This window comes from Callithrix jacchus, chromosome 1 (assembly GCF_049354715.1).
Source record: "Callithrix jacchus isolate 240 chromosome 1, calJac240_pri, whole genome shotgun sequence".
Classification (NCBI taxonomy): Eukaryota; Metazoa; Chordata; class Mammalia; order Primates; family Cebidae; genus Callithrix; species Callithrix jacchus.
Window position 1 is genome coordinate 202,881,064 of NC_133502.1, and position 24,230 is coordinate 202,905,293.

Sequence of the window (24,230 nt, forward strand, 5' to 3'; positions counted from 1 at the left end):
CGAAGAAGTGAGAAACGTTTACAGAGAAAATGAAAAAACATTGCTGTAAGAAATTAAAGAAGAACTAAATAAATGTTAACACATTCCATGTTCATAGCCTGGAAAATTTAATAGTTAAAATGTCCATATTAACCAACACAATCTACAGATTTAATGCAATTCCCATCAAAATTCCAGTGACAGGTTGGGCATAGTGGCTCATGCCTGTAATCCCAGCGTTTTGGGAGACTGAGGTGGGAGGAATACTTGAAGCCAGGAATTTGAGAGCAGCCTGGGCAATGTAGTGAGACTTCATCTCTGGGGAAAAAAAATCCCAATGACGGATTTTGCAGAAATAGAAAAATGCATCCTAACATTCATATGGAAGATCCCGAAAAGCAAAACAAATTTTGCCAAAGAACAAAGCTGGAGAACTCACACTTCCTGATTACAAAACTCACTACAAGCTACAGCATCAAACATCAAATCGGTGGCCCTAGGAAGGAACTGAGGAGCACCTCCCCAGCCCAGCAGACCCAGGTCCAGCTTTTTCTGTCACTTCCTTTCAATGAACCATTCAGGCATTTGCCTGCAAACTCAAAGTGACTGGGGGAGAGAAGACCGCCCTCCTGACTCACGGCATCCTCCCCACCCAGAATCTGTAAGTAATACATGTTTGAACTTGTTTCTATCACGGCAGTGGACTGAATTTGCACCTTCCATCCCAAGAACCCAGGGCTGCCCAGCCTGAGTTTTCCTTGGTGTTGGGGAACACAAGGTTGGGTTCCCAGTGCCAGACGTCAGGCAGGCATAACCTGGACACAGGTCAGACAGGAGCCACTGGGACGTCTGCCAGTATAAAAAAGTTTCCTGTGCAAGGAACCCCTGGTCATGGGCGAGGTAATTAGGCAACAGCCCGTCTTCCTGGTAAAACAAGGATCCCCTGAAAGGTACATGGTGAACACCCAGGTCCTGGTCCCTTCATCCTCCTTAGGACAGGGCTGCCAGCTGCTCTGGCACTAGAACTCCAATTTAGCTGGGGACTCTCAGAACACCTCAAACCCCTAAAGAAAAAGCCCTCCTGGGGAAAGGATAGCGTTCTCCCCTCAAACTGCCAAATTTCAGACTTTTCTTCCTTCCTGGACTTTTCTCCTCCAGCTACCCAACTCAGAACATGCTCCTCTGTCTCCCGTGTGGGTGGGGACCTGGGTTCTCCTCCCCTGGACCCTTGGCCTGCTGGCTCTGTCAGGGTGATGTTAAGAGGCTGGACTGCTTCCTGCTCATAACAAAGGCTGCCTAGTCTAGCAAGAGAGGCTGGGCTGATGGCAGAGTTATCCCTCAGTTCTTCTTCTGCTCCGGACCACAAAGGCCCCGTGTATGACCCAGTGAGGCTGCAGGACGCACCCCCCTGGTGCACAGCAGGTCCGGCGGCGTGAGTACTAAGGTGCCTCATCCCTCATCTTTCATCCTTCAGGGCTGGCAGTGACCCTCATTATCCCAGCTACCTGTGAAGAAAACGAGCCAGATGAAGGTCTGAACCTGAGAAGGAACCTCCTGGCTTTGTCAAAAAACAAGAGCATTAAAAGATGCAAACACCCCACACGCCATCAGACACTTCCTACGTCTGCAAGTAATGGCTGGAAAGTCAGGATGTCAACTTTTTGTTCCACACATTTTCTAAGTCTGTCTGGGATTGGATATTGTGGAAGAAAACTTGGAAGTTGTCGTCTTAAGTTCCTTAAACAATTAAGTTCCCAAGTTAAAACCAGGCATCACTAGACATTCTTATCCAGACATCCTTTCCTACTTTAGGAAGACCAAAGTTCATCCCCTCACTGAAAAGAACTGATGTATGGACAGCTGGTCTAAGGTGGTGGTTTGAAGCTGTTGTTTTAGCTCTGGGATCCTTTCCTCACACAGTTCTCACAAGGTGCTCTACCATTTGTAAACAGGTAAGTGCGGGAAAACAGGGCTGGACCCCCCCAGAGTCTCCTGGAACCAGGAGTTTGAAAACAGCTGTTTTTAACCTATGAGCTGAGCTCTTCCTACTGTATTTGTCATCAGGACCCCATCTGGGCCCATCCCTGCAAAGCACGCATTAGGAGAAGGCTGCTCTGTCTGGCTCCTGCTTTCGATTTGTTTTTGTTTTGTTTCCCAGCCTGTGGTTTCTCTGGGGAAAGTCGGTTTGTTCGGGATGAAGAACATCGCTGCTCTGGAGGCAAGCCCAATGCAGCAACAGGAACGACGGGAAAGGGACAGACGCGGGAGGAGAAACCAGGAGAGAACAGGGAAGCAGAAAGTCAGAGTGAGGTTGATGAACCTGAATCCAGTGGCTAAGGATGCTGGGCCTTTCTCCCTCACTCCCTCCTAGCTCTCCGTCTCAGTGCAGTCTCACCTGAGAAGCGCTCTCCTTATCGCACTCGCCGTCATCTCAATTTGGGTTCCACTGACTCAGCCCTCAACAGGAGAAACGGGGTGAAGACATTCCCCACGGTTTGTGGCGAGGGTTATGTCAGTGCTCATGTGTGAGGTGGTTTGGAAAGCACTGATTACTAGCATGAACAAAGTAAAGGGAAACTAGGATGGTCACTACAGGCTTAGGTAAACAGCCCGAACAGCTAACAGAACGACATGGCCTCAACCGACATGCTGGATTAACAAAATGTGGCTACGATGATGGGTGGCTGGAAACTCGACTGGGAAGGTGCTGGCCTACAGAGACCCCCAGAACAGGTCTGCTAAGTGAACACACTGTTCTAAGAGCCAAAGCTGCCTGGCACCAGGGGTCCTAACAGGATGTTCAGGGCCTGTGATGGCCAGCATGGATGGACAGCTCTAGAAGCGGGCACCCGCCAATGCCCTGTGGGCAAGTCCAGAAACCTGATGCTGCAGGTGTGCTCAAGCCAACCCGGGCCAGACACTCTGGGTCACCAACCTGACTGGCAGGAAACTAATGTCCTTGTTTTAGAGACGCTCCCACACAGCATGTTAATATTCACAGGGAAGTAACTGACCAGAGGGTTAAAATCCTTGTGGCTGTCACTCTGTATTTCACTTTGTGTTAAGCCAAATGATAACTAGAAAATTGCCTGGTGTGTCATTAGATGAGAACCAGGGATCTTCCAAGGCTCCTGCAATTAAAACTTGATCCTCCAGGACTCTGCTCTGCCTGGCCAGCTGAGGGCCTTTCCTGCTCCTTCTCTGGGTTACATCCCTACAGCCCCTTGATGTCAAAACTGTGCCCCAGGCCAGGCACAGTGGCTCATGCCTGTAACCTCAGCACTCTGGGAGGCTGAGGCAATCATGAGGTCAGATGTTCAAGACCAGCCTAGCCAAGATGGTGAAACGCTGTCTCTAATAAAAATACAAAAATTAGCTGGGCATGGTGGCAGACACGTGTAATCCCAGCTACTAAGCAGGCTGAGATGGAGAATTGTTTGAACCCAGGAGGTGGAGGTTGCAGTCAGCTGAGATCGTGCACTGCACTCCAGCCTGGGTGACAAAGCGAGACTCCATCTCAATCAATCAATCAACAGAAATAAAGAAACTGTGCCCCAAAGAGTCAAAGGAACCAAAGACCAACAGAAATTCTTGAGCCTGCAGGATGGGTGATAAGAGAAGAAACAACTCCAATACTGAGGCTCCCTCTATTTATGACATCGAAGGACTGGCTGAGATTAGCTGGAACCAAGATGGACAACTGGAGTTTGTGTAGAACTTGCTGATGTCCCAGCTTGGATTCCCACCGTGTGCTTCATGCTAACTCCCTCTGAACTGGCAAATGTGACTCGTGCGGTAGCGTGAAGAGGTAACTGCGCACACCCAGGGACTTTCCAGACCTCCATTTTCCTTCCACCAATCACCGACTAATCCCAGAGTCCACCTGCTAAACGTTTTCTGATAAAACTACTGTCTTAAAGCCAGCACAGAGAGACACATTTGAGCTTGACTCCTGTCTCCTTGGGGGTTGGTTTTTCAATACAAAGCTCTTTTCTCAGAAACCCAGTGTCACAGCAATGTCCTCTAGTGCATCAGGCAGTGAGCCCCTCCTTCTCAATAATAATGTGCCCAGGGACCACAGCTGCTTATTCCCTTACTGGGCAACTGCTCTGTGCCAGGAAACTACACATTTTACCTGCCTGACCTCATTCAATCTTCAAACCACATGAGACAGGGACTATCATTTTACAAATGAGAATAAAGCTCAGAGAGGCTAAGAAACTTGCCCAAGGTCACACAGCTTCTTGGTGGTGGTGCTGTGATTCAAACGATGGTCTAACCTTCAAAGGTAAACAATCACATGATATTCTTCTCTGCTAACAGGTTTTTCCTTTAGTCTGCAACTTAGTAGTAAGTCCATAATCCCTCATCTTGAACTATCATGGGGCAACACGTGATCTGAAATTCAGGATTTTCCTCCAGGTGAGAGGTAGACAAAAAAAAAAAAAAAAAAGAAAGAAATTCAGAATTTTCCAACATTGGAAAAGTGACCCATCTCACCCTCAGGGTGCTCTGGGGTAGTAGCAGAGCTCAAACCCATCAGGTATCACAGCTGATGGAGGAAAAGTCACATTACGAGGGACAAAGTCATTATACTTTAAAGCTGGCTATTCGGGGCTTTTTGGTTTTACAGCTACAGAAGAGAACACGTGAACGTGAAGCACTTTCCTGAGACTGTACTCCAGTTAAAATCTGGGTGGTCCACATGTTCCCCAGCCCCAAGTAAAAGATCACACACTGCTTCTCCTAGCTTCATTCTTTTTGGCTCACAATCTTGGCTCACTGCAACCTCAGCTCCCTGGGTTCAAGAGATTTTCCTGTCTCAGCCATCCCGAGTAGCAGGGATTATAGGCACCTGCCACCACACCCAGCTAATTTTTTTATTTTTAGTAGAGATGTGGTTTCACCATGTTGGTCAGGCTGGTCTCGAACTACTGGCCTCAGGTGATCCATCTGCCTCAGCCTCCCAAAGCGCTGTGATTACAGGCGTCAGCCACCATGCCCTGCCCCTTGTAACTTCATTCTTAAGTGGTACCATATCTTCAAACAGGCTTCAGGTGACCCCACAATCCTGTTGCCCCTGGTACAAGCTACATGGGGATGCCGTGCACTGCACACCAAGGCCTCATCAGGATGGAGAGGTAGCGGAGGCTGGGTGAGGCCAGCCTGCTCTGAGAACTGCCTTGAGAACTGCCAGGGCAGAGTGGGGCCTCGGGGAGTGAAGGCCACCTTCCTTGGGCTTCACGCTGCTGTTGGGCAGCTGCAGAGACAGACCTTGACCTTTAGAGCTCTATGGAAATGTGCCCCCATGCCCCCATACAATCATGGAAAGAGGCTCGAACCCCTGCTTCACCCTCTTTGTCACCTCCCCAGCCAGGTGGTGCCCACTGCCTGCCAGCGCATATCCGCTTTCCTTCACAGACAATGCTGCCAGATCAGACATACTCCTTTCACTTATGGTACCTTTTCTGTGTGGTCACAACAATTGTAGTTTTGGCAGATGTTAATGCTTGGGAACTTTTAGGCTTTTTCCAAGAAAATGGTTCACAGACAGCAATCAGTGACTCCTCCCCGCTGATAACATTGACTTCCAGGTATTGCCCAATTAGGAAATTGGAAAAACAAAGCAAAAGGAGCTCCTTGCAGCGGCCAGGATCTCTTGAAAAAAAATGAAATTTAGTTTTAGTCATAAATAAGATAGGCAGAGTCAACACAATTTTCCTTTGTACATACAAGAAAAGTGACAGAGCTAACAAACAGTCATCTTTAGTCTTCAATAATTATTTTTACAGAGAAAAAGGAGATCTTCTAAAATAAGCTATGTAATTAAAATTCTCACAAGATAAAATTGAGCATCTGTGGGCTGAGTGCAGTGGTTCAGGCCTGTAATCCCAGCACTTTGGGAGGCTGAGGCAGGCAGATCGCTTAGACCCAGGAGTTTGAGACCAGCCTGGGGAACATAGGATGAATCTGTCTCTGCAAAAAATACAAAAATTAGCCAGGCATGGTGGCACATGTGTGTGGTTCCAGCTACTCAGGAGGCTAAGGTGGGAGCGTAGGGTGGTGGAGGCTGCAGTGAGCTGTGATCATGCCTCTGCACTGCAGCCTGCGCAAGAGTGAGACCCTATCTCAAAATAAATAAATTAATTAATTAAGCATCTACAATAGACTTTCTTGTAATTCTTACATTTAAGAGTAGGAAAAATTTTCGAAATTCCCAACTTTAAGTCGGAATTGTATGACATGACCAAAAATAGGCACTGTGTCTGAAGCACTTCCTGCCCAACCCTTGCTGTGGCTCTAACTGGGGCTCTCTCATCCTGACTACACTTTGTGTCCACCTGTGGCTTTTTTTAAAAAACATATTTCTACTTTGTCATAATGTTAAAAAAAAAAAAAGAAAGAAAGAAGCTGGTTGCACCTCACACAGCTGACTGTGCACTTGCCACCCACAGCTTGATGTTGATAAGTTGTGATTTAACCAGATTTAAGTTTTTAAAAAGATTTAGAATTAGACACCCAGCTGGAAGGTTACCATGCACTCTCAGGCAGCTCAGGCAGGGATGTGGGGACACAGGAAGCTGGAGGACAGGGCCTATCTGGTCAGCTGATGCAGTCAAGCACACCAGGGAGAGCAGTAGGCTCAAGGTGGGTATGCTGGCATCCCAGCTAGGAAGTGGCTGTCCCTGCCCTTCCGTCAGCACACTGTGCTATCCATGCCTTGGCCAAATGCCCAGGTGACAGGATGGAGATGGACTGAGGTCCCAGGGCTTGGCTATGGAAAGCACGGGCAAGGTAGTGAAGAGGAGCTGATGTGATGTTTCAGAACAGCAGGACTCAGAAGCACACGGAGCTCGGATCTCAGAGATCATCGGAGATGCCCTGTTTTCTCTGTGAAGTGGGAGTCAGGCCATCTGGTGAGGGACCCTCATGAGTGGTGCGAAGTTACAGAATCCATTGCCCTAAGTGGGTCACACTCGGTATCCAGACTCTAGACCAATGGTTTTTTTTAGGATTCTGTCACATCAAAACACTCAGGAGCACCTTTTTTCTTTCTTTTTTTTTGGAGACAGAGTCTTGTTCCGTTTCAGGCTAGAATGCAGTTGTGCAATCTTGCCTCACTGCAACCTCTGTCTCCTGGGTTCCAGCGATTCTATTGCCTCAAGCCTCCTGAGTAGATAGAATTACAGGGGCCCAAGTAATTTTTGTATTTTTAGTAGAGGTGGAGTTTCACCATGTTGGCCAGGCTGGTTTCGAACTCCGGCCTCAGGTGATCCGCCCACCTCAAAGGAGTTACCTTTTATAACACCCAACCTAGATGTATCAGAGAAACTTTAAAAAGTGGCTCTCTCCAGACCTCCAGGCCCTTACTTTGCATCACATATGACCACAATGCAGGTTTTTCCCCTTGGAGGTACAAGCCCCCCAGGCTCAGGCTCTGTCATCTGCTTCCTTGATAGAATGTTGCCTTTTTCTCCATTTTCTCCTTTATGGGTACAATTGCCTGGGAAATAAAATTTTAATACAAAATTAGACAAAAAGGTAAATTATTTTTAACAGTGCTGGCATGCTCAGTGGAAATGAATACTCACACACTCACAAAGACAGACGCACACAAAAACACGGCACAAAGCCTCAGATGGTGGCTGGAAGAACAGAAACAGAGAAAGCAGCTGGAGTAGGAGAGGGCTGGAGCTGGGATGATCCCAGTGCTGGGAGAGAAGGCCTGCCTTGCATGGCCTGGAGTGCCTGGCAATCTTCCCCTGCTTAGAAGCACTCAGAAGCTGGCTGCCATTTGAAGCATCTCTTGGTATCTGTCAAGCTGCTTTCTGTCCCTCTCCCAAACCTCATCAGCAAGAGGAGAAGGGCCTGAAGCCGAAGAGCTCAGCACACAAAGCACCACAGCTGCTGGGTGTTCTATCCCCAGCTGCTCACCTCTGTCCAGAGCTCACAGCCCCATGGCCCCCTCCAGAGCTCACAACCACACAGCCCTCAGCCCACCTGACCTCCCGCAGTGACAGCTGAAATGTCCACTACCTAGAGAGATTTCTCTGTTGTTCACCAAACTACTCTCTGACATCTGAGGGTTTTGTTTTTTGTGTGGCTAGTTAATGAATTAATATTTTCATTTGATGAATTTTCCTTCTCAGGAACAGAAACCAAAGATGCCATGGGGCACGTCTGGTCTTTATCCAGCATTTGAAATCTGAATTGTTTAGATTGATCCCAGCCAGCCAGGTTACAGCTAAGTTTTGAGGAATGTCTCCTTTATTCCTAGAAAAAGAAAATTAACCGTGAACACAGCCAGGATTTCTAAAACCAAAATATTCAGTTCATAAAACACAGAACTCAGTCTAGGAAATGGCGACTGCAAATACCCTTATGAATATAAATAAAAAGTATATTTTGAGGTAGAAAATTTTGAAAAGATTTTCACAAAGGGAAAAATAAGCAGCCAAAGTAAAGTCGTTTTTGCAGAAATTATTAAATCACAGTTAAAAGCCATTAATGTACCTTTATACAAAATGTTTCAGCTCAAACTTACTCTATCCAGATCAGCATGGTTTTACTTCTTCCTTCCTGTAAGGTTCCAAAATGTGTCATCTGTGTAACTTCAATATCACCTTTGTCCTTCAATAAGATGGTTCCATAGAACTGAGCAGCCTCATCAATGGGGGTGAAGGCTGAAAAAAGAGCCCCAGAGAGATGTCCCTCTGCAGCAGCACTGTCCTGTTTTCACCTGCCACTGCTCCTGAGGACAGACTGCTGGTGGGGGCAGGCAGGGCTTCCACAGGACTTAGGGTTTCTAAGAAGGATGGCAAATCACAGGGAAGAAAACTGTACACTCCATAAAGTCTAGCGAAAAGGGAGCAGCCCAGGGAACAGCCACAGGCGATGAGCCTGAGATCAGTATCCTGAACATGCTCCCCAGCACTCCCCCACCTCCCGCTCAGAGCACAGTTAGGGAGGCATTTGCACCCCTCTTCTCTCCAGCCACCTCCCAGGCTACAGGGGAGGAAGGAGGCCTTGCTTCTTAGGAATCCACGAAACTTGCTTTGGAAAGAGTTTTGTTGCTTTGATGTGTTTGAAGACAATGAAATGAATAGTTTTCCTCTTTTTTTTTTTTTTTGAGATGGAGTCTTGCTCTGTCGCCAAACTGGAGGGCAGTGGTGCAATCTTGGCTCACTGCAGCCTCTGCCTCCTGAGTTCAAGTGATTCTTCCGCCTCAGCCTCCAGAGTAGCTGGGACCACAGGCTTGTGCCACCATGCCCGGCTAATTTTTGTATTTTTAGTAGAGATGGGGTTTCACCATGTTGGCCAGGATGGTCTCAATCTTTTGACCTCGTGATCCACCCACCTCAGCCTCCCAAAGTGCTGGGAGCCATCGTGCCTGGCCAGTTTTTCTCTTTAGAAATGAGGTGAGATTTTACCTTTCCCTGAAAATGAACCCATTTATTTCCCTTTCTTCTACTGACACTGCGGGCTTGATTCTCCTCCCTGCCTGTCCACAAGCTCTTTCCAGAAGGTAAACCTGCCTTACGCCACTTCCTAATCTGAGGTGCCATTAAGAAAATGGGGTCTCTAGAATGGCTCCCCACAATTCTGGCCCCTGCTACAAACTCAGTGAGGTTCCCAGCTACAGAGCAGCCCCTCCTGGCAGGAGCCTGTCCGGCTCTCCCTTCGTGTGTCCAGGCATGACAAGGGAGGCGCAGGGGCAGAGAGTCCACAGCATTGCTGATGGGCAGGGTGGGGATTTGCAGGAAGGAGTCGTCAGATGCGACTGCCAGGCCTGTGGCTCAGCCCCCACAGGAGAAGCTGTGGAGCTGTTGGCGTGGGAAGGCCGTGGGACTGAGGAGAGCAGGATCTTGCTTGGCACAGTGTCTGCTTCTAGAGTGAAGAGGAGCCACCCCACATGTGGCCACGAGTTGAGGAATAGGCACCCAGGCTTTCCTGGCTCACCCATCCCAACTGCTTCTAATCTATGGTCAGGAGGGCTCAGTGGGGAAATGCTGTTGGGGCAGAAACAGGTCTTTTTCAAGCGTTTCTAGCCTAAGGAAAAGAGTGAGGAAAGCACAGGTTTAATGCTGTAGTGTTTCCTTAGCGGCACTAGTGAATCCCAGAGCTGGCCCAGGCCACACTGCAGGCCCATGCTTCCCAGGCCTCAGGCAAGAATGAGACACCACAGCTTCTACCTGGGGATGAGGTCAGAGAATGGACAAGAAGACTGAGGAGTCCGACTGGGACACAGGGAGGAAATGCAGATCAAGGAACCCTGCCCTCTCTTATTTCCTGACACCACCAGGCTCCCCCGACTGGACTGAAAGCAGAGTTTCTGTGCATCCTGGGCCTCTGTGCGGAGAGGGAGTGAGGGCAGTGCATGCAACATCCATGCTCTACGAGACGGGTCTTAGGCACCCTCCCAAAGGAAAGCAGGGTCCAGCGGGGAGGGGAAACTGGGCTCTGAGTAGCCAAACAACCATCTGCCAGTGGGCTGTGGGGCAAGGTGCCCAGGAGGCACAGCCCACCAGATTCTGTCCCACAACACCCCCCACAGCCGAGTCCACCCTCCAGCAGCTCCCTTAGTGCGCACACCCTTGGGGCTCAGTTCACACAGGGCTGTCTGCTTGCACCCAGAAGCCCAGCCAGGTGCTAGATAAGGGGTGGGAAAGTAGATGCTTTCCGCAGACAGAACCTACAGTCTACCAGGATAAAAATAAGTGGAAAGATGGAGGAGATGTCTCAGAAGCTCACAGGTGGTGAGTGAGGAGTGTGAAAAGAAAATAAAGACTTGGGACTCCACTCACCACATCAAAAGGAAAAAGCTCAGCTGGAAGCTGAGTCATGCAAGAAGCTGCCTTTCCTTCTTCCCTAAGCTGTCCCTAAGCCGAGAGCTACAGAGACCAGGTTCAACATCTCCACAGGTAGCTACTCTACTTATCTTACATCAAAGCGCTGATTTACATAACCCACTCTCCCTCCCTGCTCCTTTTCCTTTCTTCTTGCAAATGTGAACTCAGTCTTGTGACCACACCCTCTTTCCCTCCAGCCCACTTTTCCCTTTTAAATACTGAAGCCCTCAAAATCATCTTTGGAAGAAGGCATGAACCACAGATTGTTCCTATGGATTTGTGGTCTTTTATTGCAGGCATGTCCCTAACCTTGGCAAAATGAACTTCTAACTAGATTGAGACCTGTCTCAGATACCTTTTGGTTTACAGGAGGAAAGGCAGGAAAAGAGGGAGCAGGTCAGAGCGGGGACTGCCTGCAAACAGGGAGCTCAGGGAAGCCTCGTCATGTGTGACACACAGAACACAGATGCAGGAAAATAGATAATTTTAAGAACCAACTATGTCCAATATGTTTTTTCAATGCCAAAATGTGAAAGAATAAAAGAGAAAATCCACCAAAAGATGGCAATCACCAATGTAAGATGAAGGATAAAAAGGGACCCCTAACTCCACCTTCAGTCAACCATGGAGATGGCTGGAAGCCTCCAAAAGACAGTCTTTTTTTGAGACAGAGTCTTGCTCTGTTGCCTAGGCTGGAGTGCAGGGGCATAATCTCAGCTCAGTGCAACCTCTGCCTCCTGGGTTCAAGCGATTCTCTTGCCTCAGCATCCCAAGTAGCTGGGATTACAGGCATGCACCACCATGCCTAGATTATTTTTGTATTTTTAGTAGAGATGGAGTTTCACCATGTTGGCCACGTTGGTCTTGAACTACTGACCTCAGGTGATCCACCTGCTTCCGCCTCCCAAAGTGCTGGGATTACAGGCATGAGCCACTGCGCCCGGCCAGAAAAGTGTTTTCTTACCGCCTCTTCATTGGGGTCAAACTAAGCGCCCTCCAGACGTAGCACGACTGGCTGCTCTCCACCACCACTGCATTGACCACCGGGGTGTGTACCCGTCTGGCAGTTTCAAAGAGTCTAAGGTGAAGAAGATGCTATCCTCTATCACCCCGTTCCTTCCACAGAGGCTAGAGACGCAGACCTGGGAGCAGAGAGCTGAGTGTCACTAGAAGCAGGTGCTGCACAAGGTGCCAGGGTCCAACTCATGCCAAAGTCAGCCCAAAGCCCAGCAGCTGCACCAGGAAGCTCAAGTTTTACGTCCCATACCACTCGTCCCACGATTCTCCAACACACCTTTCTCCTTAGAACACTTCAGTGCTGTCGGTAAGCTGCATGCCTTAGGATTTAAGTGCGTGAGCACACTCTGTTTCCTTAAGGGAATACAACCTCATCAATAGGGAGACACATTCCTCTTTGGCCATGACTAAGCTTTATTTTTCCGGGCTTCCAACACATGCAGGAGAACTCTGGGCTGTGCCAATTACCCCCGATGGCAGGAATGGTAGAAGCAGAGAGAAGAGCCACTCGTCGACACACTACCTTGTCCACGTGCTTGTACCTCAGTGGCTTCACTGAAGTGGCTTCGCTGCTCCACATGCCGGGCTGGATCCAGTACTCAGCCTCCACCCAGTCCCCCTTGCAGGGCTCCAAACCTAAAACCGCCCGTGGAAAAAGCCGTGGTAGTACTGACGTGCACAAGTTATTCTGAGGTTGTGATGCACTGAAATCATTTCTATCGTATCTGAGGATACATTTGAACATTAAAAAGGCACCTTCTACTACTGCTAGAAACAAATTTTGCAATAAAAACCCAGAAGTATCATTATTAACCACTGCAATAAAATGGGCTGAGCTGGTGCCTCTAACTCACACCTCCAGGCTCTAGAAGGCGCAGTGTGCAAGCTTGTGGCAGTCCTGCCCAATGTGGCATATCTGAGGGCAGGTGGCATGCCCTGTCCCCCATCCTGCAGTGTTTGTGGCACCTCCCTGTTGGGGACACACACACAGGGTGCTCGGGGACAGAGAGGCACCTGTGCTCCAGTGTGAAGGAAGCACCCAGTGCTCCAGCTAGCCCCTCAGTAAGCCAGAGAGCTGTGGGGAGGCCTAAGCCATGGCCTGCCAAACACAAGACACTGCTGGGCCTCCTGTGGCTGGTGGACAACTGCAGGGTCAGTGACATGAAGCGGCTGAGTGGTGCTGATAGAACAGAGGGCTGATCTGCACAGGTCTGTCATTGTACAGGTAGTTAAAATATTTTTGTTATTTTGCAATACACACTCTGGCAGCTCTATTGAACACTGCCTTGGTTTCTCCAGAAAGCTGGTAATGAACGTGTAACAGCCCAAATATCAGCTGACATCTATATTCAACACGCGAGCCATGGTGAGACCACTGTCCATGTGAAAACAGAAGACACTAAAATACGCTAGGGCATGGACTTCAAGGTCGGGGGCATTTTAAGAAGACCATGTCCTAAAACCATAATTTAACACATTCAACTCTGGAGATACATTTATATAGCGTCTTGTAAACCATGCCTTCATTTATTCCACAACTGTTTAACATAAATTTGCTAATTTTTATTCTAAATTTCCCTGGATGTAAATGAAAAGTGAAGCAATGGCTATTAATGTACTAGTTCTATACACTGTAAGGTTACTTTAAAGAAAAAAAAAGTTAAACAAATTCAAGTAATTTTTTTTCCCCAACAGAATCATGGCATCATAGTAAAGATTTCCAGCATGTTGGGAGGCTGAGGCAAGAAGATCACTTGAGCCCAGGAGTTTGAGACCAGCCTGGGCAACACAGTGAGATCCCATCTGTAAAAAAAAAAAAAAAAAAATTAGTTGGGTATGGTGGCGTGGACCTGCAGTCCCAGCTACTCAGGAGGCTGAGGCACGAACACTTGAGCCCAGGAATTCCAGGCTGCAGTGAGCTGTGATTGTGCCACTGCATTTCAGTCTGGGCGACAGAGTAACACCCTGTCTCTAAAAAACAAAAACGAGCAAACAAAAGTAAAGATTTCAGAAGACCATTCTATTGAAGGAGAAATATCTGACATTACGGTGAATGCTACTGTAAATTAAGTTTAGAAATTCAACACTGGAGATAAAAATATGTCTTTCTACAGTGATAAGAGGACGGTAACAGAGTAAAGCACCACAGCACAGATGAGACCCTGCACGCTATGGAGCCAAGGGCGCAGAAATGCACTTGGATGCCTGTGGCGCACATATGATCCTCCAGACATGCCTGGGGCTGCAGCCAGCTGGAAGACAAGCACATCCATGTACCTGAACTTCTGTGACATGCATACATGCCGAACTCCTGTGACGAAGCTATGCAGACCATCGGGGGCTGGCAGCCCTCATTTTCTCTTTGCTGCTCCCACCACCTGGATTTTACAAGGGCCTGAACCTGAGGAACCATTCTGTAAATCAACTGAAAGGTCCTGTGATGATGCTCCTTTTACTTTCTTTTTAAGTGAGGTATCTAAATTTTGGCTACACTTTGTTTAAATCAGCTGAAAATCTTTAATTATTTAATACACGTAGAACCCAAAACCTTCTTTTGATGCCTTTTACAAGTTGCAGTTATTGAAAATAAAGCTGATGAACAGGAAGATACAAAAGCAATGGAGAAAATGAACCAATCAGATCTCAGGAGCTCAAATGGAATCCACAGATTCTGAGATTCTAAGACTGGACTTGAGAATATTTCAAACTTTCAGAAGAATCTTTCGAAGCAATCCTTTTTAAAATTGGACAAGCTGATATTCTGAATGGCATGAATGGCCCTGAGACACTGAGAAAGAAGGCCTACACACGAAAAGAATGACAGAGACAAACTTACTTGATAACATCGGTTTATAAAAATGTTTGACTACTTATCGGCTCTGAATCGATGCAAAAAGATAGTATCTGTGAAAACATCTGGGCTGGAATAGTAATATATTTCCATAGAAAAAAATATACATCATTGTCAATGTCCTACATTTCACAGATTTTGCTTTGAGCTTACTAATATTTCCTCAATTAAAAACACCATAGCTTGAGAACAGCCTGGGCCAACGTGGTGAAACGCTGTCTGTACAAGAAACACAAAAATTAGCTGGGCATGGAGGTGCACGCGTGTAGTCCCAGCTACTAGGGAGGTTGAAGTGGGAGGACTGCTTGAGGCCACGAGTTTGAGGCTGCAGTGAGCTATGACTGAGCCACTGTACTCCAGCTTGGCTGACAGAGGAAGACCATGTTTTAAAAAAAAAAAAGCCTAGAGGAAAGAGGTGTTTACAATTTCAATTTCAAATTCATCAACCATGAAATGTAACTTTGAAGAAGATACCAGGCAATTATATGAAATAATAAGAGAAAGATCATATTGAAAAATATGTCTCAGATGTTAAAATATTTAAGTATGTTACTATGTCCCAAGAATATAATGTCTATCTAGATAATCAGTATGACATTGTTTTAATATGCCCAGCTGTTTTTCTTATAGTTTCTGAATACTACCTTAAAAGTCCACTAACATAATAAAATCACTCTGTTAACCAATACATATTTCAAAAATCAATGATCTAATTTTAATTCTAACGTCCCCTTTCCTTCTCAAACATGTACCAGTTTAGAGGCAAAACCACATGGTCATTCTGGCTATAGCTCCGGCTGTGAGGGGCTGTGGCCTCATGGGAAGGACAGAGGCTTCCAATGGGCACCAGGCAGGGAGTGCCCCTCTCAAACTCACTCCCTCGCCCCCTGCCAATTTCTGCTGGTGCTTTCCACAAGTACCAAGAACAAGGCCTGCCACACAGGGCGGGCTTGCAGAGAATAGACAGAAGGCACCGGTCCGTGGCCTCTTAGAAACCAGGCTGCACAACAGGAAGTTAGTGGGGGGAACAAGCAAAGTTTCATTTGTATTTGCAGCTGCTCCTCACTGCTTACAAGATAGTGTGAGCGCTGCCCCCCGTCAGATCAGCAGGGGCTTTGGCTTCTCACAGGAGCTGGAACCCTACTGTGAACTGCCCACGCCAGGGATCTAGGTGGCTCCTTATGATGATCTAATGTCTGATGATCTGTCACTGTCTCCCATCACCTGCAGATGGGACTGTCTAGTTCCAGGAAAACAGGCTCAGGGCTCTCAGATACCGTGTTATGGTGAGTTGTATAATTATTCATTATACGTTGCAATGTAATGATAATAGAAATAAAGTGCATAGCAAATGCAATGCGCTTGAATCAACCTGAAACTATTCTCCCTCTCCGGTCCATGGAAGAATTGTCTTTCACAAAACTGGCCCCTGGTGCCAAAAAGTTTGGGGACTGCCACTCTAAGTAGATGCACAGACTAGTATAATTTGAAAATAACAAAATCCCCTTATGTGTAAGGACGTTGGGTGCTGCAGCTACACAGACTATAATAAGAATCTGAGAAATCGCAATCTCATCACAGGACTACCCAGTGCCCAGCTGGGAATGAAGAGGGCCGGGATGGAGCCAACACTCACAGCTCAGACCCCACCTTCAGGCCAGTAGATCCTATCCAGGAGCCGTTCTGTCCTCAGGGGCCATTTGGTGGCATCTGGACACACTCTAGGTTGTCATAACATGACCAGGGCAAGACTCTGCTAACCAGCCTCCTGTGCCCAGGACAAGCCCCATCACAGAGAGTGTTTCAGCCCAGATGTTGGAGTGCTGAAGGTGAGAAACTGAGCTTTAGCTGAGTGCCCAATTACATTTTAGCTGCCTTCACCCAAATGGCAAAGGGTTTACCAGACATTCATGTACAAAAGGACCTAAGCCCCACCACTAATGTTAAGAATTCCCATCTCACATGTGTCGTCTATAAACCTCCGCAGGCCAGGGCTGGGGGGACGACATGCACCAGCATGGTCTCCTCCACCAGCCACGTGCCCCAGCATGCTATCCACATTTGCTTCCTCCCATGCTATAACCATGTGTTCCCCTCTGCTGCCCTTTTGTATCAGACCTCACCTAGGTAACCTCAGAGGGTTGTGTTTAGTACAGAACCTGACCCAGGCCAGCTGGCATCACCTGGACCCTTCCACCACACCTGTGACCCACTCAGCTTGCCCCAGCCTCAAGGCTACACTCAGGAAGGAACTCCAAACCGCCCACCCCAGTCCTCCCACGCCACCTTGGACAGCTGCTCTAGAGCAGAAGATGCTGTTTCTTTGTTTACTTGCTTATTGTCTGTTCTCTCTCCTATCAAAATGCGAATTCTTGGAAGCAGTGTCTGGCGGAGTAAGCGCTCTACTATTTGTCGAATTAATGTCAAGAAGGAAACAGCATTTTCTGACTCTCTCAAAGTAAATGAAAAATGTAGCATCATTCTTCCTTTTGTCACCTTTAGGTCAGAATTTATAAACAAAGTTTGACGGGGACACAGCCACACCTCTTGCTCAGGTACAGCTATGTCTGCTTTCAGCCGTGTGGTGCCACCATCCAGGGGCAGGGGCTTTGAAGGAGACCTGCATGGCCCACAGCTGCACCACCTGGCCCTCAACAGAAGTTTGCTGACCTCTGTATTAGATTCTCTGTACCATCCTTTTTGCACCTTGTATTTTCTCTTTCAAAATAGTTATTTTGCTGTGGTCCTTAGGTTTTGTGATTGTGTTCACAGCAGTTTTGACATGGTCTGAATGGACCCTCTCAGCCTCAGGAGGACCTGACTTTGTCTCACTTGAGGTTTCCTGCAGTGGGAAATCCCTTGGCCTGGGCTCCGGATTCCTACCCATCTTTATTCCTCAGGGGAAACCTTCCCTTCCCTTCCCTTCCCCTCCCCTCCCTTCCCCTCCCCTCCCCTCCCCTCCCCTCCCCTCCCCTCCCCTCCCCTCCCCTCCCCTCCCCTCCCCTCCCCTCCCCTCTCCTCTGCCCCATCAACATCAGGAACATCAAACATTTCTGGTCTTCCTCCTCTTGAGCCATTTCCTTGTGAGGCCCCTGAGAGGGGCTTCCTGTTGGCAGGACTGAGTGGCCTTAACAATTACAGGAGCCTTTCCACAGAACTGAGCATTTCTCTGGCAGCACAGAGATTCCAAAATCCCGGTAGACACCTATCAATTTCATCCTGGGGGATCCTAGGATTAACAACCAAGGTCAAGCTCAGGTGTGGTGGCTCACGCCTGTAATCCCATCACTTTGGGAGGCTGAGGTGGGTGGATCGCCTGAGGTCAAGAGTTCCAGACCAGCCTGGCCAACATGGTGATACCTTGTCTCTATTAAACATACAAAAATTAGCTGGGCTTGGTGGTGAACACCTGTAATTCCAGTTACTCGGGAAGCTGAGGCAGGAGAATTGCTTGAACCTGGGAGATGGAGAACCCGGGAGGCCTGAGATCAGGCTATCACACTCCAGTCTGGGTGACAAGAACAAAACTGTATCTCAAAACAGAAAAATGAAAAACCAAGATCAAAGAGTGATTCAGCAGCTTCCTGGTGGGCAGAGCCACCCCCTAGACCTCCTGTCCCAAGCTTAAAGCAGAAAGCTTCTATTCATCTTCTGACAGGCAGTGCTGTGGGCTGTGCGGGTGGACTTCAGCTCAGCAGGCGCCTCCCCAGGCAGCTTTTCCAATTCCTGCCCCATCACAATGTATGCTCAGGTCTATCTCTCCTTGAGAGGAAGAAACACATCTGAATATGGAGTCCAGCTCTGTATTCACCACCACAGGCAGCAAGACCACAGTAACCAGATTCAGCTGAGTCAATGCATCCACACATTCTTTCTTTAGGTATCAAAACAAAACCTCAGATCAGCCAAAAACAAATGCAATAAAAAATGGATATATACTTTTGGAAAGGTACAAAATTATCCCTGAGCCCTATTTTAAAACATCTAAAGCACTTTAAACAGTACCTCAGTATGCCTGTAACACGAACTTAGATCGTATCGTTACAATTATATGAAAGCAACAAACTACTCAGAAATTACTGACTGCACTTAACAAATGAGCACAAAACACAGGAGAGCACAAATTTAAACAGTGATCTGGCTTGGTGCAGTGGCTAATGTCTGTAATCCCAGCACTTTGGGAGGCCGAGGTGGGTGGATCACCTGAGGTCAAGAGTTCAAGACCAGCCTGGTCAACATGGTGAAACTTGTCTTTACTAAAAACACGAAAAATTAGCTAGGTGATGCACGCCTGTAATCCCAACTCCTCAGGAGGCAGAAGAACCCAGGAGGCAGAGGTTGCAGTGAGCTGAGATCATGCCACTGCACTCCAGACTGGGTGAGAGAGTGAGACTCCATCTCAAAAAACAAAAACAAAAAAACAAAACAAATTAAAAAACCAGTGACTTGGTCCCCCTGCCAAAGGTCACTCAATATCCAGATGCCTCTATGTGAAGCCTGCACCTGGGGAAGCTACTCTAATCCCCAAACCCTCTCAACAAACAAAGCATGCCCAAAGCTGATCCTTTCAATGATGTGTGGAGCCATGGCAAATCTAGAGATAAGGTTGTGTTCTGTCATCCAGGCTGGAGTGTAGGAGCTGGATCACAGCTCACTGCAGCCTCCAACTCCGGGCTCAAACCATCCTGCCATCTTGGCCTGACAAAGTGCTGGGATTACAGGCATGAGCCACTGTGTCTGGCCCAGTAACAATTCTTTAAAAGACAAAACCTAATTTAAAATGTAAAACATAGACCACTCTTGCATACCTTCACACACACTCTCCAGAGAGAAGTACGTGGTCTCACTGATACGGCCTGCACCCTCCATCATGGAAGTCACACAACCAATCAACACTCGGGGGGCAGAGTCTGAGGGACTGTCATGGTTTCTGCTGTCATCTTCCCACTTATCAGAGACAGCTTCTACCTGTAAAACAAACAAACCGCTCTTTAAATTATAATACAAGGACTATAAGAAAAGCAAACTACAGGCTGATATGCCTGTCTGGGTCCATTAGGGCTGGAAGTCCAAGATCAATGCCCTGGCAGATTCCGGGTCTGGCGAGGGCCCTCTTCCTGCTGCATTCTCACATGATAGAAATGGCAAAGGGGTTCTGGGGCATGTTTCATGAGGGCTCTGCCCTCGTGACCTAATCACCCACCACAGCCTCCTCATAACATCACACTGGGGTAAGGATTTCAACACACAAATTTTGGGGACACCAATGTTGAGTCTGTAGTAAACCCTTATGAACGCCGATGCAAAAATCCTCAACAAAATGTTATCAGAGCGAATGCAGCAGCATGTTAAAAGGATTACACACCATTGCTATGTGGCATTTATCCCAGAATGCAAAAGTGTTTCAACATATGAAAATGAGTCGACATATCACATTGCTAGGATGAAGGGAAAAAACCGGGATTATCTCAACTGATGTACAAAAGGCATTTGACAAAATCAACACCTTTTTATTTACGATACAAACACTCAATAAACTAGGAAGTGTAGGGGGGAAACCCTGCAAGTGCCAGGGCAAGGGTCTGAAGCCTCAGTCTGTTCCCATATTAATACGGATTTAGGAAAGAATTAGAAATGTAGGCACATGGTTGTTCCTTTATATAATCATATATAATCTTATAGTTACTCACTTATAATCATAAAGACATATACTCAATATAACCTTTAATTTTACTAATGACTATCAGGTTATGAAGCATGGAACTGAAGTGACATTGTGAACAAAGTGATCCTAAGGTAAGATGCTCTAAGCCCTGTCACGCCCGCATAGGGCTGCTGGAGGGCGCCTCGGCTGTGCGGCAGCGCCAGCGCTGTGAAAGTGCCCGCTGTTCAGCCAGCTAGGGAAGGAGATGTCCAAAATGACCGAGACATCTCCTTCCTGGGGAAGTTAGGAGAAAACTCTGCCTCTCCAAGTTCTTGTGGCAAGGCCTGGCGACTGTCAGGGAGGCCCGCAGACATCTGGGGGCTTAACTGTCTCTATGTGATGCTGGCTTCAGTGGTCACGTTCCATGTCTACTCTCATGCCCCGCTTCTGCACCTGGTTTCTCTTTTTCTTAAAAGATAACAATTATAATCGTAACGTAATCTTAGTGTCCTTGACATTTCTGACAAATATGCAAAGAATGCTAATGCATTAGGTTTTCTCCTCGCCTCGGCTACTTGAAAGTCCTGGGACCCCTATCTTCAAGACACATGATTTACCTGATCTATCACCAACCACCATTACCTCACCCTACCTTTCCTGCCCACTGCTTTGTACTCAATAAAATTCAGAGTGTCCAGGCACTTGGTGCCACTGCAGGTCTCTGTGCTTTGCTTGGCAGTGGACCCGCGAGCCCCAACTCTTTTCTCTATCTCTGTCTGTGTCTTTTATTTCTACAGTTTCTTGTCTCTGTACCAAAAGGGCTGGGCCCTATAAGGAAGAGCAGGAAATCGCTTCAACACAAGAAAAGCCATAAATAAAGAACCCACAACGAACACTACACTCAATGGTGAAAGGCCGAAAGCTTTCTTTCCCCTAAAGTGGGGAAGTAGGCAAGGATGCTCATGCCTAATTCAAGGCTTTCAAATTGTCAGATTAGTAATATAATTATGTTTACTCACAGATGGAAGGATCTTATCTGTGGAAAGCTCTAAAGATTCCACACACATAAGTAAAAAAAAATGGCCAGAGCTAATAAATGAATACAGCACAAGACACAGAGTCAATACACAAAAATCAGGTTTTTCCATACATTTGCAATGAAAAATCTGAAAAGGAAATTAATAAAAACAATTCCAACAAAAGAAAAACCAATATCATTTATAACAGCACTCCTAGGTCAACAGGTTAATTCCTAAGAATAGAACACTTAGCAACCTAACTAACGAGATGGAAGACTCATACAATGACACTAATGAATGAATTACATACCTCAATAAACCGCAAGACAACCAGGTTCGTGAATTGGAAAACTTAATATTATTAAGATGATAATCGTGCTCGCTTCGGCAGCACATATACTAAAATTGGAAAGATGACAATCTTAAGACTTAATTATTAAGATGACAATATTACCCAAAGTGATCTATTATACAAATTTAGGCTGGGTGTCATGGCTCATGCCTGTAATTCCAGCACTTTAGGAGGCTGAGACAGACAGATCACTTGAGGTCAGGAGTTCAAGACCAGCCTGGCTTACATGGTGAAACCCCATCTCTACTAAAAATACCAAAAAAAATTAGCTGGGTTTGGTGGCAAGCACCTGTAATCCCAGCTACTTGGGAGGCCGAGGCATGAGAATTGCTTGAACCTGGGAGGCAGAGATTGCAGTGAGCCAAGATCACATCATTGCACTCCAACCTGGGTGACAGTGTAAGACTCTGTCTCAAAGAAACAAACAAACAAAAACCCAACAAATTCAACCCAATCCCTATAAATCCTATGGGTCTATTTTTACATAAATAGAAAAACCCATTCTAAAATTTTAATGGAATCTCAAGGGACCATGAATAGCCAAAATGGTCTTGAAAAGGAGTAACAAAATTGAAGGTCTCATACCTCCTGATTTCAAAACTTCCTACAAAGCTACAGTCATCAGACAAGTGTGGCACCAGTGTAAGTACAGAAATATAAACCAATGGAATAATAGGAGAGCCCAGAAATAAACCCTTGCATATGTAGTCAATTGATTTTTGACAAGGACCATTCAATAAACTGCAATTATGAGGTCTTAAAAAAAAAAAAACAGTCCTGGGAAAATTACCATGGGCAAAATAATGAAGGTAGACCCTCATCTTATACCATACACAGAAATTAACTCAAAATGGATTAAACAAGCCACACATGGTGGCTCACACCTACAATCCCAGCACTTTTGAAGGCTGAGGTAGGCAGATCACTTGAGCCCAGGAGTTCAAGACCAGCCTGGGCAACATAGGGAGACCCATCTCTACAAAAATTGGGTGTGGTGGCATACACCTGTAGTCCCAGCTGCTCAGGTGGCTGAGGTAGAAGGATCACTTCAGCCTGGGAGGTTGGGGCTGCAGTGAGCTGTGATTGTGTTGCTGTACCCCAGCCTAGCTGACAAAGTGAGATCCTGTCTCAAAAAAAATTTTTTTAATGAATCAAATACTTAAATTTAAAAGCAAAAACTATAAAACTCTTGGCAGAAAAAACTTCGTGATCTTCGATTAGTCAATCTCAAGTGTGACATCAGGAGTACAGGCAATAAAAGAGACACATTAGACTTCCATCGAAATTTAAAACATCTGTGCATCAAAGAAAGTGAAAAGACAATTGATAGAATGAGAGAAAATACTTGCAAATCATGTATCTGATGAGAGAGAGATTAATATCCAGAATATATACAGAATTCCCACAACTTAACAAGAAAACAACCCAATTTTAAAACAGGCAAATGATTTGAATAGCCATTTCTCCAAAGAAGATACGTAGACGGCCAATAAGCACATGAAAAGATGCGCTTCAAATCATTAGGGAAATGCAAATCAAAGCCACAGTGAGATACTACCTCCCGTCTGTGAGGAATAGCTATTGTCAAAAGAAATATAAAGAAAACAGCAAGTGTCGGCAAGGATACAAAGAAAGTGGAAGCCTCATGCACTGTTGCTGGGAACATAAAATGGTGCAGCTGCTGTGGAAAACACTGGGCTCCTCACAAAGTCAAACCTCCACTTACCATATCGGCCAGCAACTGTCTTCCTAGGCGTAGCCCCAAAAGAGCCGAACAGGGACTCAGACACTTGTTCATGGCAGCACAATTCACATAACCAAAAGGCAGAAACAACCCAAGTGTCCATCAACAGAGGAATGGAGAAATAAAATGTAATTTATTCACACAATGGAATATTATTCAGCCATAAAAAAGAATTAACTTTTGATACATGCTATATGGGCAAACCTTGAAAACAAGTCAAGTAGCCACACGGATGATTCCACTTATATGAGGTAGAATAGGCAACTCCACAGAGACATAAAGTGAACACCGATGCACTGTTGACAGGTACAGAGTGTCTACTGGGATGCCGAAAAAGTTCTGAAGACAGACTGTGGTGGTGGCTGCACGACAATATGAATGTGTTCAATGTCACTGAACCTACATTTAAGTAGGGTTAAATGGTTTATTACGCATATTTTACCACAAGAAAATAAAAAATAAATCCAAATAAATAAAATATAAATAAATCCAAAAGTACATTCAAGTTTATACCAAAGGGGATCACTCTCATCAAGTGAGAAGGGCTCACAGTACAGAAACTGTTCATATTTTCCACCATATTAAAAGTTCAAAAACTGTGGGATCATCTGGAAGATACTGAAAAGTACATCAAAAATCTCTTACTAATTTATAAAAGCAAGAATTGTGAGTAGAGATGTACACTCTTTACCACACCAGAAAAGGTCCTGCATTCCTTACAAGATGGAGCAAGTAAAGGGCCACTGACCACCAACAGGACTGGGACTTGCTGGA

The 24,230-nt window shown here is 46.4% G+C and overlaps 1 protein-coding gene and 1 pseudogene across 1 annotated transcript in view; one reads left to right on the top strand and one right to left on the bottom strand.

The window, feature by feature from the left end:
- Window positions 1–24,230, top strand: part of LOC118146826 (uncharacterized) — a 184,554-nt gene that overhangs the window by 62,578 nt on the left and 97,746 nt on the right. The gene's annotated exons all lie outside the window — the stretch shown is intronic.
- LOC100395531 (RNA helicase Mov10l1-like) lies at window positions 1,581–23,510 on the bottom strand (annotated as a pseudogene).